This window comes from Pseudorca crassidens, chromosome 9 (assembly GCF_039906515.1).
Source record: "Pseudorca crassidens isolate mPseCra1 chromosome 9, mPseCra1.hap1, whole genome shotgun sequence".
Lineage (NCBI taxonomy): Eukaryota > Metazoa > Chordata > Mammalia > Artiodactyla > Delphinidae > Pseudorca > Pseudorca crassidens.
In genome coordinates, this window is record NC_090304.1 from 49,052,451 (window position 1) to 49,067,140 (window position 14,690).

The window sequence follows — 14,690 nt, forward strand, 5'->3', positions numbered from 1 at the left end:
GTCTGTCCCAGAATGAGACCTGAGAGTTTAGAACAGGGTCTGTGGGTCTTTCAGAAGTCTGCCCTCTCCCCACTTGCTCTAGGAAGGCTTCCCTGATTCCCCCTGCCTGGGTTAGGCCAACACTACTAGGCTCCCAACACACCACTCCATAGCCCCCACCCTCTACAAAAACTGGCTGCTCCTGCCAGATTCGTCCTGGGGCCTGGCTAAGAGGAGGCTGTCTTCAGGAATGTTGTCTTGGAAGGATTTCAAATGCAAATGGGCTGTTGAAGCAGATAGTCTTTGAAGATCATTCAAACTTGGTGGGGTATTGTAGACTCTGTGAGTCTGTCTCATTTTCCCCCTTATTGTTTGGCTCCTCCAACCACTTCCTGGTTCCAAAAGCTAGCCTGAACTTGTTCACTCCTCAGGGACCTGAGTGGAGTGACTCCTCTGTGGCTCAAGCCTGGCCTTCCCTGGAGATAGGCACTGCAGCTAAACATCCCAAAGACATCCTGGGCTCTTGCAGGATGTGGAGTGGCAGAACAGCTGGGGACAACAGCCAGGTTGAGTAACCTGGACCCTCAACACACCCTCTTCTCCACTTCCAGGATGGGTGGCCACCAGCACCTCATCCTCGACCATCCAGGTGGAGGTAACAGTGGGAAAGGTCTGGAAGTCAGGCAGAAGAAAGAGACATAACCAGTCTTGAACAATAGGAGACAGTAGTGCCATCTTGAAAAGAGGGGCTGAAGGAGGCTACCTTCCTGAGGGTCAGGAAGCTTACAACTCAGAGAAGAAGTGGAATCCCAGTCCACATTTCCAGAGAGAGCTGTCCCTCGTAGTCTCTGCAGAGAGAGAGTAGATGAGGGGAAGTGTCAAGTTCTCTCGGCATCTGGTATTCATTTTCCTTATTTATTATCAACCCATTTTATACTCTAATATCAAAAAAATTAATTTGGTTCATGATTTCTTTATTTCAAAAAATTTTCCTCTCTCTTTTGAATAATTCCTTATCTCAAAGAGTATTTTTACATATCTTTAACTTGTTTTATCCCTTATAATTGTTTACAAAATATGTCTGCACAAGTTCTGTGTTGGAACTTCTCTGTTTATTTGTTTTTGAATGGAACGAGTTCCATCAGGTTTTGATGTTGCTTAGAAATAGTGTCTGAGAGAGAAGGGATGGAGGACTCCAGAACTACACTGTCAGCAACTTTACTTCACTGCATTTTCTTTAAAAGGCTTCTACCAGAATATGCACAATCCTCTGCTCCAGAGGGACAATGCTTGTCACCCTCCTAAAATAAAGAAAAAAAGAGAGGTCAGTCCTACTTTCAGAGTGAGTTTATTATGTTGGCTAGATATGACATAACTGTAGACCGCAGGATTCAGACTAAAGTCCCTTGTAGTTCTCTGACCTATTTTTGGTGGATTTTTCATCTCTGCTAAAAGATATTTGTGAGGCTGTTTCCCTTATATTCTTTTATTAACCTACCTTTAAAGAGTTTTTTGTTTGCTTATTTACTTGTTTTGTTTTATATTGAGATTTAAAAGAAAATCCAAGAAAAACAGTTATAATAAGCCCATGCTGTCAACCCTTCAGGCTTCCACAGTATGTTTGAAATTTATTTCCATGAGGCCACTGCTTCTTGTTTAAAAATAGATCATTTTTTATTAGACTCTTTACGATCATCTCACATTTTTAAAGAAAGCACTGCTTTCTTCAATATGTGAAGAGATCAGCATTTCACGTATGAAATGCTACTTTTGTAGTCAGTGGGTTTAAATTATACTTATTCTCTAGTTTGCTTTTAGATGGAGTACATTTTTCAATCTCTTTCACATTTCATATTTGCTGTTGTGTGTGAACCCATGTCACCTAATATCAGAGCTGGTGTTTTCCCAATGCTTTTGTCTTGTCTTATTTTTCTGCCCAGATTGAAGAGGTCCCCTCTTTCTGAAGAACTCATCTGTGCCCCAAGGATGCTCCCTTCCCAGTCCTTTGCCAACATCTTCTTCTTCCAGCCATCTGCTTTCTGAATGATTGGCATCAGGGCTGGAGGCCATTCATGGCTGGATCTCCATCCCCTTCTCCCCCATGTTCACTGCGGCCCTCACTGGAAACTGCCTGATCCTCTTGGCTGTGAGGAGGACCCCCAGCCTGTACCAGCCCATGTACTACTTCCTGTCTATGCTGGCCCTCATCGGTGTGGGCCTCACCTTGTCCACAATGCCCACCACGCTGGCTGGGCTCTGGTTTGACCATCGGCTCATCAGCTTCAATGCCTGTCTGGGCCAGATGTTCTTCCTCCACTTCTCTGTGGTGGAGTCCTCAGTGCTCCTGGCCATATCTTTTGACTGCTTTGTGGCCATCTCCAACCCCCTGTGCTATGCAGCTGTCCTCACAAACAATGTCATCATCAGGATGGGGCTGGCCTGTGCTACCCTGTCTCTCTTCCCAGTGCCATTCCTACTTAAATGTCTGAACTTCTGCCCTAATAAGACCCTCTTATCCCATTCATTCTGTTTCCATCCTGACGTGATGAGAAGAGCCTGTGCTGACATCACCATAAACATCCTCTATGGGTTCTATGTGGTACTGTCCCCTGGGGGCATAGATTCCCTGCTCATTGTCCTGTCCTACACTCTCATCCTGCCCACGGTCCTGGGGCTGGCCTCTTCCAGGGAGCTCATCGGGCCCTCAACACCTGTGTCTCCCATATCCTGGCCATCTTTGTCTTCTTTATTCCAGGTATCACCATGTCCATGATCCACCATTTTGGGAGGCACATGCTCCCCATTGTTCATGCCTTTGTTGCCTATGTGTACCTGCTGGTGCCCCCTGTGCTCAACCCCATCATCTACAATGTCAAGTCCAAGCCCATCAGGGAGGCCATGCTCAGGGTCCTGAGGGGGAAATGTCAGAGTTGATGATGCAGGATGCCTGCAGGATTGGGACCCTGAAAAGAGTTTGGTAAGCCAAAAAAATAAACTTCTGGATAGATCAAGTCCCACCCATAGTTTCCTTTTGGGCATCTGGGAAAAAAAATAATAGATAATTATGAGAGACTTTCATTTATTTAGTCTCTCACTTATTTCACATATATTTTCTCAATGCTAACTTCTTTCAGGTCCTATGTTAAGTACCAGGAACACAGAAATGATTTATAAATGGTCTTGCCCTTCAAATATCTCACCTTTGAATATATATGAAAAATACCCAAGGGGGACTTCCCTGGTGGCACAGTGGTTAAGAATCCACCTGCCAATACAGGGGACATGGGTTCGATCCCTGGTCCAGAAAGATCCCACATGCCACGAAGCAAATAAGCCTGTGCACCACAACTACTGAGCCTGCGCTCTAGAGCCCGCAAGGCACCATACTGAGCCCATGTGCCACAGCTACTGAAGCCTGCATGCCTAGAGCCTGTGCTCTGCAACAAGAGAAGCCACCGCAATGAGAAGCCCATGCACCGCAACGAAGAGTAGCCTCCGCTCACCACAACTAGAGAAAGCCTACGGGCAGCAACGAAGACCCAATGCAGCAAAAAAAAAAAAAAAAAAAGCCCAAATAAGAAAGTGTTTAATACAGTGTAATAAGCTCATTGTTAAAGGTTTGTGCAGAATTCTGGGTAAGCAGAGGAGCAAGTTATTTACCTCAGTGTGCTTTGGCTTTCTCTACAATGGGACTATTATAGTGTCTATCTTATAATGTTGTTATAAGGATCAAGGTGTGGAACGTAATGTACAACATATAGTAAATACCAATAAAAGTTTTCTCTTGTTGTTATTGTATTAATCACTCATTTATTCATCAGAACCAATATTTGATCTCTGGCTAATTTCTGAGATCTCAGAAATGAACCAGACTCAAATTTTTGCCTTTGAGAACCTCATTGCCTATTTGAGTAAAGAGAAAAATAAGTAGGCAGCTATGATAACAAGTAATAAGTTATTGATGCAGGGTAAGCACAGGGATGTGTAAGAAAAAAAAAACCAGTAGAACTGTCCAGTTTATGAGTTTTCTGGAGGCTCTGTCTGGGCTAGATCCTTTGAAAAATAGAGTATATTATGCTGATGCGGGAATACGGAGTAGTTTGGGGCAAGTGGAGAAAGAGTAGGAGAGGATACTGCAAATGGAGGAAACAGCAAGTTTGCTTTCTTAGAAGAACAAATGGTTTAGTGTGATTAGAGAAGAGAAGTGGCAAAAGATGAGGCTGGAGTAGAAGGCAGGGCTCAAGCAAGCAGAACTTTTAAAAATATAGTATATGCAAAGGGAGTTGGGTCTCTTCCTGGGTACAAGTATGGTGCTGCTTCCAGTGGGTCATGCTCCACTATAAAGAGCAAATGGGATTTTGAAGTGAGATCTTAAAGGAATCTTTGTATGTTTATACAGCACTTACTATCTTCTACTTTATATTCTAGTGATAATGAAATTACAGTGACTCCCATATCAAGGACTTTTTTTTTCTTATTTGTCTCCTAGAAGTAAAGGCCCAGCAGAGAATTTGTGCTTGGTGATGATTTGCCAGAGTGAATTTTCCAAAGACTAAAAGGGCAGAACCACACCCAGAAGAGAACTCAGTATTCTAGGTCTGCTGAAACTTTAGAGTTTTTTATTACGTTGAAAAAGGCTGTGAACCGATGGAAAGAATATTAGACTAGACATCAGAAGACTTAGACTCTAGTACTGACCTTGATATTATTTTCTTCCCTGTGTTCTTTTGAAAAACACTTTCTCAAGTCAGAGTATTAGTTTCTGCATTTGAAATATAGGGATAATAATACTTCCTTCATTCCACTACAAGAGGGATAAGATAATAAAATGAGGAAAAGAAATAACAAGGTTCTTGAAATCCAAAATAATTTCTTTAAGCAAATATAGTTCCTAAAGTTTCATTTCTTCCCCTATTTTTTATAGTTTGTGATGAAATTTAAAGAAAATATCCCCGTGACCATTGGTCAAAGTTTGGGGGACTACTCTTAGACAGAGGAAATCAAGGTGGAGATAAGAAGAGGAAAATTGAGAAGTTAAATGGTACACAGTTTGGAAAATGCCTTCTTCCTAAAGTCTAAAACTCGTAGGACTGTATGTAAGACTCTTAGGTTGATTTCTCCCAGAAGCAAATTTTGAGACAAGACTTAATTACAAGTAGTTTATTCAAGAGGTCTTTCCAGGAAGTATCGTTAAAATAGAGAGAGAGAGAAGTAAGCAAACCAGTAAGGGTGAGTGATTGAACGTGTTACCTCTGTGAATAAAAGGGGTGAAACCCAAGGAGTAATTTGGAAACACAGTGTAGAATATGCTGCAGAGTTATCACCACTGTGGAGCCAGGAAGGTGAGATATTTACCCTCCCGTTTGTCATTGGCTGAAAGCTGTTTCCTAGCACTTCATGTCTGCCCCTGTGTGACGGAAAGAAACCCTCCAAGTGGGGACTCATAATTGGGATGCAGGAGGATGCTGTCGGGATAGAAAAGTGAGTGCTGAGGGTTATGGGAGGGGTGCTCGGTGTACACCACACTCTTCACCTGGCATCACTCGGATCACAGGTTTACACTAAGTTAACTGCATCCATCACTCATCCTTCACGGTGGTGGCAATTTCAGAAAGAGAAGGAAAGGAAAAAGATTTATGACCAAATCTACAGAGGAACAATCTAGAGGTCCCATTACTCTGACTGGTCCCAAGGTAAAATTAATATTCATAATTTCCCTCTTTTACCACCCATTCTAGATTCCACCCTTTCATGGTCAGACTTCTTACCCAACAGCAAGCAACCCAGACCTTTTCCTTAAGGAAGGTGCCACCTTTATAAGCAATTTATTTGTGTTGGCATCTAATGTTAACAAGTCAGACATTCATCAGCGGCAGTAACTAGATTTGCCTTGGGGAAAGGGAGTTTATTTCACTGGACTGTTGCTTACCTCCATCTCTGTCACCCTGGTCACTCGGTATAAGGGCCCATCATGCAGGCACTGGGGTGAGGAGGGACAGAAGCTTGTTGGGCACTGGATGTGTCATCCTGTCATCCTGTTTACCTGGTTGTTCAGCGCTTCCTTTAGGATGGAGACTCTCTGGTGAGCATTAATGTGAGACATAGATTTGCACATTTTAGTTACATTCTCATATAGCCATTCACATATCTTCCCCAGACTTTTTTGTTTTCAATCTTCCAATATTTCTTCTTTCAGGCCTCCTCACTATTCTACAGGACCACCTCTGAATAAAACTGTAGTGAGGCAGCACTATTTGTTTTACTTCTACCTACATATTAGGCCACTCCAGCCGTGAATCAGGCCCAGCTTACTTCCTCCTCCATCAGTTAGACATAGGGAAATCCCCATGAGACTGTAGGTACAGCTGAGGAAGAGGCATTGATGCAAAAGAGACAGGTGACAGGAAGTCTAGGCTACATGTTTATGTAACTCACTTGTGCCTGCTAAACTTGTACCAGTATAATTCATAGTACCGTCTGTACTCACCCTTACGACATGAGTAGGCCTGACAATAGCCATTTAAAATAGGCAATTTTAGTCACATAGTCACTTGATGTCCCATGATCAAGTGTTTAATTCCTATTAGGGTCCAGTAACATTCCTATACCTGTCTTTTGAACAGAGAAGACTCTGCTGGAGACAGCATGGCCTTGCTCCAGAATCCTAGGAGTCTGTGCTGCACCTCTCCTATTAGGGCTTTATGGAGACTTCACACATATTTATTTACCACAGATACAACAGGCATCATGGTTTTACCAAGTTATATGGCCCAAGTGACATAGATTTTTGCAACACTTGCTGCAAAACCCTCTCTTGTTCTAGGCCCTCTCAAAACTGACAGCCTGCTACACACCTGTTGAATTATTCCTAAGGGTATATGTGCTCTCTCTAAAATCCAAGGAAGACTAACAGGTGCTGTGCCTCTTTGCTGACAGCAGGAAGGACAAGGTGCAATAACATGCCTTTTGCCTTGGAGAAGGTATGCTGACAGGACACAGAACACTAAACCTATAAGAACTTCACTGATGTGTCAGGCGGCCTAATGTTTGAGGACTTTATCTCCCACTCTGTGATGTGTATATGTCTTACGAGGGTATTCAGAGTACTTACCACTTCCTGGTTTCCAAAACCTTGGTTAGTTATCTCAATATCCATGTCCAAACATCATGTTCCTTCAGTTCTTAAAAGCTCTTTTGGTGAAAAGCATCTTTCCTTCTGTGACATAGGCATTGCTTCTTTTCTCATGACCTACTGAGGGTTCCATCTAGTTATTAGTCACAAGTAATCTTACCCCCATGTTGGCTAACTCTGCCTCTTTCCAGAAAATAGAAAGATACTCTTTTTAAAAATGAGGTAAACAGTACAGATGGGTCACTGAAGCATGTCAGTGAACCTTTTGAAAGCATGTCTTAGAGAGGGCTGGGCTAGATAACCAGAGTCTCTACATTCCCGAGAGTTCTGATGGCTCATGTCTCTAATCTCCCTGGGTTTTCCTTTCTCCTGAGAGCTCCCTTCAGCCTCCTCCATCTTCCTTACCCTCTCATCACATGTTCCCATCCCAGGGGTGAAGCTCAGCAGAGAGTAATTTCTCTGTGACACAAAGCTTGATGTCCCTGGAGATGGGCTGCATTTCCCTGCAGCAGCATAAAAGGGGAGTGTCTTGGCTGCAGGGTCTTCCTGGGCTTCTATAGGATATGGTACAACAAAACAGCCTGGGGAAGCAGCCAGGGTGAGTAGCCAGGACTGAGACTCAGACCCTTCTCTATGCCCAGAGTCCTGGAGGGCACCTCTTTTACCTCCTCCTCTCCTCCTCCAAAACAAGAGTCAAATAGAAATAAATGACAGAAGGCAGAGGTAGCAGAGAAATATGGACACAGAGGGTATTGAGTATCCTCAATGGTAGTTTCATATTCTGAATGAGGGAGAGATCAAGGAGAATCTCTTGCTGAGGCTTCTGATTAGCTCAGAGAAAGGCTCAGAGTCCCAGACTTTATTTCTAAGAATGACACCTATATTGATGATCTGAATTGGTAATGGTTGAGGATGCAAAATCTTTTCTGGGCTGCCATTCTAGAAAAAGAGAAATGTTCATGCTTGGCAACACACAAGCATAGTCTGCAAATCTCTCTAGTAAAATTTTCATTCATCAAAACAACCAAATTCCCAAGATATACCATACATTGTGCTGAATGGAGCCTTATCAATATAAATCAGAATTACTGTTCTTGGGAGGCTCAAGCTAGCTGAGAGGAGAGAGAAAGCAGAAATTACCATGTAAGTGACGGAATGATTGAATGGGGTCTCTAAGAGACATGAATGAACAAACAGCAGGGAAGAAAGAAATGGTTGGGCGTGGGGGAGGGTTGTTTAGCAAAAACAAAAGGTTAGGAGCAAGAAAACCTTAGGGGAAGGGTATTTAGAGGAGGGGAAAAAAACAGAATAAAGTAAAGAGGTGGGAAATTAAAAAATAACTCTATTTTAGGACCACTGGATCTTGCAATCATAGAATGCCAGAATTAGAAAGATGGATAATCTAGTCCAGTTCCCTTTTACAGGTGAGGAAATTGAGCACCATAAGGAGAAACTGACAAATTTTTAGTAAGCCTGGCACCAGGGTGCAATCTGTGACAAACAGATTTGGAAGAACAAGGTATTTTGTGGCAAACAGAACCAAGATTAGATCATTCTACGCTCTCTCCCCACTAGACACTTGACTTCTCCAAGCCTCAGTGTCTTCACTGATATACATGGAGAAACATCTGTCTCACGATGTTGTTTCAGAGTTGAGGGAATTCATTGTTCATCAAAACTTGACTACTTTCTAATATGTGTCTTATATAACCAGCACAACTCAATGATATAGTGGCATAGCTGGGTCCAGAAATCTCTTCTCTAATTCTCTACATTAAAATAAGTTGAAATGCATCATATCTGTTTCATGCTGTATGATAGTTTTACTCCAGAAATTACAAACCATGGAAAGAAAACCAAGGGTATCTGCCCTTGCAGTTGCCCCAGAGATGCTAGAGCCTTGAAGGAATATACATCCAAGTGACAGTACAGAGCTCCAGCTGAATGCACTGATGGACTGGCCTAGAGAATGATTAAGAAGTTCAGTGGAGCAGGGATATGCCAATTTCAATGCGGTGCCTTAGGAAAATTGAGCTGATTAAAGCAGTTCAAGAAATCTGCAAGAGGAGGGGAGCGGTGGAGAGAAATGATACCAGCCAAGCAGCCACCCTAAGAAAACCATAAGAGAAATGATGAGATTATGAGCAATTGAATTAGGGGCTGAAAAATGGGAAGGAGAGCACAGATGTAAGGCATATTGGGCAGATAGAATGAGTTGATGAAAAGACATCCATTATCTTTAATTCTAAGCAGATCATCCAATGGTAAGATTGTAAGTACACATAGTGTCTGTGAGAGCCCCCATCACACTTCTCAAAGCAGAGTATGGATAGACCCAAATACCTGAGATTCATTGTTGACCTGTTATGAATTCATTTTTTCAGACATTTAACCAAACACTTCATTGGAAATTTCTTCTATGCCCAGTCATCCATAAATCAAATGTGTTTCTGATTCTATAATGCATTATTTTCTGGAAAGACCTCAACCACACTCTTCTTCAAAATCAACCACTGATCCTAGTATCTGGAGGAAAAGGAAACAGAAATTTTCTTTTATTTCCTCTCTTTCATGAGTTTGTAGTTTGATTATTGATTCTGTCATTTATTTATTCAAACAAGCAAATATTTGAGAATCTGCTCTGTGCCAGGCACTGCACTATGCAAGAGCTATGTGTCAGCAAATAAAACCATATGGCTGCTCTATTCATGGCTCATACAGTCTAGCAAGAGAGAACAAAAGATTTCAAGGAAAGAAGCAATCATAAAATTATAAAATGTGTAGAATGGTATAAAGGAAATTAAGAACGTGTGGGGTAAGGATAATGGGCTCTGGGCACCTACTTAGTGAGAGTCATCGCAAATGGTCTCTGGGAAAATGATATTTAAGATCTAAAGACTGAGGAGCCAGCCATGAGAAAAGCAAAGAGAGGGATATTGGATGAACAGGAAAGCCCCAAAGTGAAGAAGTAACTTGGCTTTTTTAATAAACTGAAATAAGGTCAGTGTCGTTAAAGAATACTGAGCAAGCGTTAGTCCGTTACGTGATAAGGGTGGAGAGTTAGGCAGATACAAGATGGTAGGGGTTGGGAGGGATAAACTGGGAGATTGGCACTGACATATACGCACTACTGTATATAAAATAGATAACTAATAAGAACCCTAATAGCACAGGGAACTCTACTCAATACTCTGCAATAGCTTATATGGGAAAAGAATCCAAAAAAAAAAAAAAAAAAGAGTGAACATATGTATATGTATAACTAATTCACTTTGCTGTACACCTGAAACTAACACAACATTGTAAATCAACTATACTCCAATAAAAATTTTTTTTTAAAAATGATGGGTCAATATCATCATATGTCATCATATCACAAGCATTTTATCAGAGTGCACTGGGGAATGATTGAAGGGTGTTAAGCAAGGGAGTAACATAAACCAGTCTCTTCTCTGAGCCTCAGTTACATCATCCCTAAAGTAGGGATAGTAATCCCTTCGGGGTCTACATCACAGGATAATCGTGAAGATTAAAGGAATAATATACAGTGAAAGATTTAGAGATATACAACATGTTAGACAATAACAACAAAAATCATGTCTGTGGTGCTTTGCATTTAAGACAATTTTTCACATACTTTGTCTCATTTAAAGAAGAGGTCACAGAAAAGAATATTGGATTTGGAATGAGAGAGACTCAGATTCAACATCCAGGACTACAATATATGAGCCGTTCATTCAGAAGTCAGCCACTAGAGTTGAGTCTCAGTTTCCTCATCTGTATAATAGGAGGGGGAAGACGGCCTTGTCCAAAGTCTCTGTTGATTCTGAGATGGAGAAATTCAGTCAAAAATGCTTAAGTGCAAATCAATTTATTATACTCAAAAATGTATCATACAAAAGTCAAGAGCAAGAAAAACATGTGACCTTAGGAAGTGGTTTCAGGAAGTGCAAAGCCATCTCCATGGGGGAAAAAAAGCAGCTTCTCACTCTTTCAGACACTCTTTCTATGGGACTACAGGAACTCTCATCTTTGTCTCTTTCTGCATATCTGATTCAATGATCCTTATCTCTCTCCAAACAGGTATTCTCCTTTTCTCCCTATGCACATGGAAATAACACATCCTCAATCTGGCCAACAAGTAGACAATGACCAGTTTCTCTGAACTCTAATCACTGTTTCCTGCAGAGAAATTTCATTTCGTCAGTCATACCAGAGCTCAATGTTAAGGATGATGAACTTTTGCAGGATAGATAAGATTATGTAATAGTGACATGACTCTTAGGGCCCAGTACTGTGGCTGAGAGGGAACAGCCTTAAAAAGAAATTTATGATTTTTATAATAAAGTGAGAGAATCTAGGTAAATGCATTAGCATAGTATATGAAATACAATATAATAGGGAGTCAGTGAAGATTTAAATTGTTATCATTATTAGGTTTTAAACATATTGGTGAATAATATAACCAGTTATAGAATTGATTTTTAGAATTGGGACTCAATACTAGATTTTTCTTTCCTATCATCCTGGATTCTCTAAGTGTCTACCCAGATTGAAGAGATCACATCTTTCTGGAGACCTCATCTATCCCACAAGGATGCTCCCTTCCTGGTCCTTTGGCAACATCTCCTTCTTCCAGCCACCTGCTTTCCTGATGATTGGCATTCCAGGGCTGGAGGTTGTTCATGGCTGGATCTCCATCCCCTTCTCCTCCATGTACAGAGCAGCCCAGCCCTCACTGGAAACTGCCTGATCCTCTTGGCTGTGAGGAGGACCCCCAAACTGCACCAGCCCATGTACTACTTCCTGTCCATACTGGTGGTCACCGTTGTGGGCCTCACCCTGTCCACAATGCCCACCACCCTGGCTGTGTTCTCGTTTGACCATTAGCTCATTGGCTTCAATGCCTGCTTGGTCCAAATGTTCTTCCTCCACTCTTTCTCCATGGTGGAGTCCTCAGTGCTCCTGGCCATGTCATTTGACCACTTTGTGGCCATCTCCAACCCCCTGTGCTATGCAGCTGTCCTCACAAACAATGTCATCATCAGGATGGGGCTGGCCATTGTGGCCTGTGCTACCCTGTCTCTCTTCCCAGGACCATTCCTACTTAAATGTCTGAACTTCTGCCGTAATAAGACCCTCTTATCCCATTCATTCTGTTTCCATCCTGACGTGATGAGAAGAGCCTGTGCTGACATCACCATAAACATCCTCTATGGGTTCTATGTGGTACTGTCCCCTGGGGGCATAGATTCCCTGCTCATTGTCCTATCCTACACTCTCATCCTGCCCACGGTCCTAGGGCTGGCCTCTCCCAGGGAGCTCATCGGGCCCTCAACACCTGTGTCTCCCATATCCTGGCTGTCTTTGTCTTCTTTATTCCAGGTATCACCATGTCCATGATCCACCATTTTGGGAGGCACATGCTCCCCATTGTACATGCCTTTGTTGCCTATGTGTATCTGCTGGTGCCCCCTGTGCTCAACCCCATCATCTACAATGTCAAGTCCAAGCCCATCAGGGAGGCCATGCTCAGGGTCCTGAGGGGGAAATACCAAGGCTGATGTAATTATGAAATATCGCAGGGTCTGGGTATCAAAAAAGACACTTTCTATAGCCTCATAGGAACCTGCTACCCTCAGCAAACACTGAAAATTCCTAGTCTATGCTAATACAGTGGGAAGACCATCAGGCTTCTTCACGATACAAATGGATGTTCACCATTTACTTTGTACTAGAAGCAATGCTGTGGATTAAAGACTGAGAAATATGTTAAATATGGTCATTTCTTTATAGAAACTCACAATCTTGTGCCAGGATAAAGGCATGTAAATACACAATTAGACTGTAGACTTATACATACCATAATAAAGTTCAGTGCAAGAGATTACTAGGGACTGCAAATCCGTTCTTGCCAGAACTGTCCTGGGAAGATCGGACAAACCTCTACAAAGGGGAGAATGTTTTTATTTCATCTTGAAAAAATATATAGGGTTTTTCTAGGCAAATTATGAATTAACAAAGAGGAAAATCTAGGGCAAAAACACATGAAAAAGGCATTTTTAATTTTTTCATGAAGTTTTATTGAATAAGTGAATAAATAAATGTGTTGATCATGTGATATGGTACCACCCACCTCAGCGCTAACTCTTCTTATAACTCCTCTTGGGAATGTCCTTTTCTCCAAGAGACCCCCTTGCTTGACAGATTCCATAATGAAGTCTGACACTGACAATTGCATCCTCTTCTATAACCCCATTTCAGATCTGCTCCAGATTATCCACACCCTCATTCTTCAACTTTGTTAGAGTTAAAAACCCTACATCCTTGTTGGCTCCCTTAGGAAGGGAAATGGCAAGTTCTGCATCAGCTTCATTCCCTTTGGATCAAATCTAAGATGAAAAGCTGAGTTGCCAGGGGAGTGGACAAGAAGTTTGAAAGTACTTTGTTTAAGAGATGAACAATAAGTATCAACTCTGAAAGCCTAAACCAATGTTATAATATAATCCTTTCCCAAGTTCAGATCTGCCTATGTCAAGAAGGCCAAAAAAAAAAAAAAAGGCGGCGGCCAGACATAGTGGAAGGCAATGACTCTTCACATGTATGTCTATTGCATCCAAGAGAGTCTTATCTCAATGTAATTAAAGGAGTGATATAAGGTACCTTATTATCTTAAATAGATACAACTCAGAGGTCTCACTCAAACCTTTCTGAACTGGAAATGGTCCAGTTCTAAAGGTCTTTCAAGAAGTCTGGGAACATTGAAGAGGGAATACTTCTTTTGGCCTGACAAATCATAAACAGCTTCATTTAATAATGTGTTACTAAAAAGAAAAATGGCAAAAATCAAATCAGACAACAGAAATAGAGTGAAACAGAGGCTTTAAAAGTACATAAAATCAATGAGAGACACCAAGTAAAGTAGCTGAATAATATGGTATGTGGAAAAATTAGAGATATTATACTGGAAAAGTAAGATGGGAACAAGTATAAAAGGGGAAAGGAGGCTACTGTCATTCTGAGAAGTGCAAATTTTTATGGGAAGTAATAAAAGATCTCTGATGATTTTTAAGCAGGGAAGTTAATCAGAGTTGTGTTTGGAAAAACTCCTATAAGCTATGTGGGATTTAGGACTGATGCAAAAGATGTTTAAGGCAAGGAGACCAGTGTGGAGGTTTTGACAAGTGTCCAGGCAACAGGGGAGTATCTTGACTAGAGAATAGCTAGTCAGAATTGAGAACACAAGACATGTTTACAAATCATTTCTAGGTAAAACCTAAAAAAAAATGAATAAGGGACTTGCAGACTGAAATTCCATATTATGCAGACTTCTCTAGGGCCCAACAAAGGTCCAATAGCTGAGATGGTGGGGCCAGAGACAAGAATATCCAAATAAAGGAAATGGGGATGGTAAAATGATGCCCATGTAAAACGTATATGATGAAGGTCTTTAAACATACCCTAACTTCTAGCCAAATCTCCTACAAGAGGCAGCCTTTTCCTCTTATCCTAGTTCTTAACTCCAGGCTCTTCTGGATGACCCAGTAAGTATTTATGAAGTAAATGACTGGATATAGTT

General features: G+C 41.6%; 1 long non-coding RNA gene and 2 pseudogenes across 1 annotated transcript; 2 read left to right on the forward strand and 1 right to left on the reverse strand.

Moving 5' to 3' along the window:
- Positions 1 to 1,220: 1,220 nt before the first annotated feature.
- On the reverse strand, positions 1,221 to 6,020 carry LOC137231308 (uncharacterized). Its single transcript, XR_010946449.1, has 3 exons — positions 5,909 to 6,020; positions 4,678 to 4,783; positions 1,221 to 1,280 (listed from the first exon to the last, which is right to left on the reverse strand). It is a non-coding gene; the product is annotated as an uncharacterized lncRNA (long non-coding RNA).
- On the forward strand, positions 1,773 to 3,513 carry LOC137231307 (olfactory receptor 51I2-like; annotated as a pseudogene).
- Positions 6,021 to 11,693: 5,673 nt separating the features above from the next.
- LOC137231309 (olfactory receptor 51I2-like) lies at positions 11,694 to 12,675 on the forward strand (annotated as a pseudogene).
- Positions 12,676 to 14,690: the final 2,015 nt, after the last annotated feature.